Source organism: Pongo abelii, chromosome 5 (assembly GCF_028885655.2).
Source record: "Pongo abelii isolate AG06213 chromosome 5, NHGRI_mPonAbe1-v2.0_pri, whole genome shotgun sequence".
In the NCBI taxonomy this organism is placed as follows: domain Eukaryota; kingdom Metazoa; phylum Chordata; class Mammalia; order Primates; family Hominidae; genus Pongo; species Pongo abelii.
Window position 1 is genome coordinate 43223389 of NC_071990.2, and position 5311 is coordinate 43228699.

Consider the following 5311-nt stretch of genomic DNA (forward strand, 5'->3'; position numbering starts at 1 on the left):
TTCTGTTTTACTCCCACCAAACTTAAGTTGAAGACAAAACAGCTTCTTTTCTTTCACCCCCCCAAATCCTTGCAGATTGGAAACCCATTCACTTTTTATCCTAGAGCGGGACAGGCAGCAGAGCAGGCAGAAGGAAAGGAGTTCAAGGCTTCTGTCAGCATAGCACCAATAGTAGACTTCCTGCCTGTGCTGTTATTTAGATTCCATCCTTCTCTTCACCTCCACTGTTCTGTACAAGACACTCAGCTAGTGGTAGGCCACATTTCCTTTTTTATGGAGACAGGGTCCTACTCTGTCACCCAGGTTGGAGTACAGGGGCACGATCACCGTTCATTGCAGCTTCTACCGTCCCAGGCTGAAGTGATCTCCCACCTCAGCCTCCCGAGTAACTGTAGCCGGGACCACAGGCACACGCCACCATACCCACTTAATTTTTTTTTTTTGAGACGGAGTTTCGGTCTTGTTGCCCAGGCCAGAGTGCAATGGCACGATCTCAGCTCACTGCAATTTCCGCTTCCCAGGTTCAAAGAATCTCCTGCCCCAGCCTCCCAAGTAGCTGAGATTACAGGTCTGTGCCACCATACCCAGCTAATTTTGTATTTTCAGTAGAGATGGGGTTTCACCATGTTGGTCAGGCTGGTCTCGAACTCCTGGCTTCAAGTCAGCCACCTGCTTAGGCCTCCCAAAGTGCTGGGATTACAGGCATGAGCCACTGCGCCTGGACTAATTTTTTATTTTTTGTAGAGACAGAGTTTCTCTGTGTTGCCCAGGCTGGTCTCGAACTCCTGGTCTGAAGAGATCCTCAGGCCTCGGCCTCCCAAAGTGCTGGGATTACAGGCATAAGCCATCATGTCCCACTGCATTTCAATTATTTTCACTTACAATATTTTCACTTACAATTATTTTCACTTACAATAAATGAATTGGATGGTGGCAATCTCCATTTTCTAGACCTTACATTCTCTTTCAGATACTGCTCAGCTTTCTCCATCTCTCCTTTCTTCTTGAGGCAGTCTTCTATTTTGTACATTATACATTCCTGAAAATTTGAAAGACAAATATATGAAAACTTAGATTTGCATATTTTAAGGGGCTGGGCGCTCATGGCTGTAATCCCAGCACTTTGGGAGGCCAAGGTGGGTGGACTGCTTGAGGCCAGGAGTTTGAGACCAGCCTGGCTAACATGGTGAAACCCCATCTCTACTAAAAATACAAAAATTAGCTGGGTGTGGTGGTGTGTGCCTGTAGTCCCAGCTACTTGGCAGGCTGAGGCAGGAGGATGGCGTGAACCTGGGAGACAGAGCTTGCAGTGAGCCGAGACTGCGCCACTGCACTCCAGCCTGGGTGACAGACTGAGATTCCATCTCAAAAAAATAAATAATAGAAAAAAATAAATAAAATAGCATGCAAGAATGTACTAACCAGGAACCATGGCTTGTGTTTATAATCCCAGCTATGGGGAGGCTGAGGCAGAAGGATCACTTGAACCCAGGAATTTGAGGCTATGATTGTGCCACTGCACTCCAAGTGGGTGACAGAGCAAGACCTTGTCTCTTAAAATATATAAAATTAAAAGAAAAAAAAAAACTAAATAAAGAATGTTCTAGGTACCTAGATTCACATGGATGAAAGTTTCCATTTGGTAGTGCTACTATATGTTGCTTGGTCCCCTACCTCCCAGAGGAACCAAGGGCTAGATAGGTGGTACATGGGCCTAAAGAGGATATGCCTGCTTTACTCAGTAGCAGGCAAGCTCTAGGCCTCAGGACTATGGTGCTCCTTGAGGCCTTGGAGATGGGTAAAAACATCAATTATCTTGCCTGATCAGCACTCATACAGACACAAATACCCATCCACAAATAAATGTCCTTTTCTCCCAAGCTTTTCTCCCAGCAGATAACAGCGGGCATGTAGTCCACTTTGTGTTACCCTGAAATCGTCATTAGTCACTGAAAGCCAAATACTACTTCTGTAAGATTGCCAGGACCCTACATTTGCCATCTTCACTTCCTCACCTCTTGATGCTCACTCTTCCACTCACTAAAAACGGTCTTCTACTCTCTGAAATAATCACCCATAATCTTCTAATTGCAGAATCAAGGTGATGCTGTTCCATCTTTCTCTGACACTACTGACCAGTTGTCTTTTATTTCCTTTGCCATTATGACACCAGTTTTCCTCCTACAACTCTGATCACTTCCAGAAATCATCCTCAACTCCTCCCTTTCCGTTACCGTCCCCCCAACAATCCAATGAATCACCATATCCTGTTGATTCTACATATTTTCATGCTCCATCCTCTCTTCTCCATCCCCACAGCCACTGTCTTGTAACATTGCTCTCCTGGGTACCTGGGTAAGGGACACAGGTTGTTGTTGTTTTTTTTTTTTTTTTTTTTTGAGATGGAGTCTTGCTCTGTCGCCCAGCCTGGAATGCAATGGCTCACTGCAAACTCCACCTCCCGGGTTCAATGGATTATCCTGCCTCAGCCTCCTGAGTAGCTGGGATTACAGGCACCCACCATCATGCCCGGCTAATTTTTGTATTTTTGTAGAGACGGGATTTTGCCATGTTGGCCAGGCTGGTCCTGAACTCCTGACCTCAGGTGATCCGCCCTCCTCAGTCTCCCAAAGTGCTGGGATTACAGGCGTGAGCCACCGCGCCTGGCCTTTTTTTTTTTTAAGACTAAATATTATATTTTATATAGAATTTTAAAAATTTATTTTTTGTACATGAATAAGTTCTTTAGTGGTGATTTATGAGATTTTGATGCAGCCATCACCCAAGCAGTGTACACTGTACCCAATGTGTAGTATTTTTTTTTTTTGAGACGGAGTCTTGCTCTGTCGCCCAGGCTGGAGTGCAGTGGCATGATCTAGGCTCACTGCAACCTCTGCCTCCCGGGTTCATGCCATTCTCCTGCCTCAGCCTCCCAAGTAGCTGGGACTACAGTCGCCCGCCACCACACCCAACTAACTTTTTATATTTTTAGTAGAGACGGGGTTTCACCGTGTTCAACAGGATGGTCTCGATCTCCTGACCTTGTGATCCGCCTGCCTCGGCCTCCCAAAGTGCTGGGATTACAGGCTTGAGCCACCGTGCCTGGCGTATTTTTTTTTTTTTTTTTAGACTGAGTTTTATTCTTGTCGTCCAGGCTGGAGTGCAATGGCACGATCTTGGCTCACTGCACCCTCTGCCTTCCAGGTTCAAGTGATTCTCCTGCCACAGCCTCCCAAGTAGCTGAGATTACAGGGATGTGCCACCACGCCCAGGTAATTTTGTATTTTTAGTAGAGACGGGGTTTCGCCATGTTGGTCAGGCTGGTCTCGAACTCCTGACCTCATGTGATCCGCCTGCCTCGGCCCCCCAAAGTTCTGGGATTATAGGCATGAGCCATCGCAACTGGCCCCAGTGTGTAGTCTTTTATCCCTCATTCCCCTCCCACCCTTTCCTCTGAGTCCCCAAAGTCCATTGTATCATTCTTTTTTTTTTTTTTTTTGAGATGGAGTCTCGCTCTGTCGCCCAGGCTGGAGTGCAGTGGCGCGATCTTGGCTCACTGCAAGCTCTGCCTCCCGGGTTCACGCCATTCTCCTGCCTCAGCCTCCTGAGTAGCTGGGACTACAGGCACCCGCCAACACGCCAGGCTAATTTTTTTTTTTTTTTTGTATTTTTAGTAGAGACGGGTTTCACCGTGTTAGCCAGGATGGTCTCGATCTCCTGACCTCGTGATCCGCCCACCTTGGCCTCCTAAAGTGCTGGGATTACAGGCGTGAGCCACCGCGCCCGGCCTCCATTGTATCATACTCATGCCTTTGCATCACAGGTTTCTTCTTTTTTTTTGTAGACGGAGTCTTGCTCTGTCGCCCAGGCTGGAGTGCAGTGGCACGATCTCGGCTCACTGCAACCTCCGCCTACCGGGGTCAAGCAATTCTCCTGCCTCAGCCTCCTACCGGGTTCAAGTGATTCTCCGGCCTCAGTCTCCCGAGTAGCTGGGACTACAGGCGCGCGCCACCACGCCCGGCTAATTTTTGTATTTTTTTCATAGAGGCATGGTTTCACCATGTTGGCCGGGATGGCCTCGATCTCTTGACCTCGTGATCCGCCCACCTCGGCCTCCCAAAGTGCTGGGATTACAGGCGTGAGCCACCGCACCCTGTCTAATTTTTGTATTTTTAGTAGAAATGGGGTTTCACCACTATGGTCAGGCTGGTCTCAAACTCCTGACCTTGTGATCTGCCCACCTCGGCCTCCCAAAGTGTTGGGATTACAGGCGTGAGCCACCGCGCCTGGCCACAGGTTTATTCTTTTTGTCGTCATTGTTGCTGTTTTGAGAGAGTCTTGCTCTGTCGCCCAGGCTGGAGTGCAGTGGTGTGATCTCGGCTCACTGTAACCTCCGTCTCCCGGGTTCAAGTGATTCTCCTGCCTCAGCCTCCCGAGTAGCTGGGATTACAGGCGTGCACCACCACACCCAGCTAATTTTTGTATTTTTAATAGAGACGGGGTTTCGCCATGTTTAGCCAGGCTGGTTTCAAACCTCTGACCTCAGGTGATCCGCCTGCCTCAGCCTCCCAAAGTGTTGGGATTACAGGCGTGAGACACCGTGCCTGCCTGGCTTACATTCTCTCTTAATCTTTTGTTTATACACGTCTGTGATTCACCAGACTGCGAACTCTTTGTGGGCATAAACTGAGTCTTACCCATTAGAACACTCAGTTGAGCAGGGTGGCAAGTAAGGGATGGATTTCCTGAGACACTCAACAGTGAAGTTGCTTTTCCACTGCGTTCCCAACTGCTCAAATCTAGCTGGTTCCCCAATCCCAGTACACCTGCAGTAGGAACGGGGACCCTCTTCCTGAAGTTGCACCAAGCCAGGGATTCTCAACTCATTTCGCCCAGGTCCTAGCCCTGCCAGGCTTCCCCTTTGCTCCTCTGCAACCCCTGTCTAGGGAGGCGGGTGTCTTGGAAGGTCCTTGGGAGCTCCCTCCATCAATTTTGCATCTGCAATTAGGGCTACTTTACCCCAGTGAAGAAAGGTGCCCTCCGTATTAGGGCTTCCTTCCTCCAATTCCGACTGGACAGGGTAGCAGAGAGGGCAAAAGTGTGAGAGCCTTTAGAAGGAAAGAGCAGGGCTCCAAGCGCCGCGAAGAATGGCCGAGGCCGACGCACAGCAGACGCTGGAGTGCAGCTCTCCTAGCCAAGCTTGGGTTTCCCCTTATCCCCGCCTCCTTCGCTAAGCTCGACCCACTTTAGGGCGGGACCACCCACTTCAGCCAATTCTGGAAGCCGAACCCTGGCGGTTTGTACTATTTCT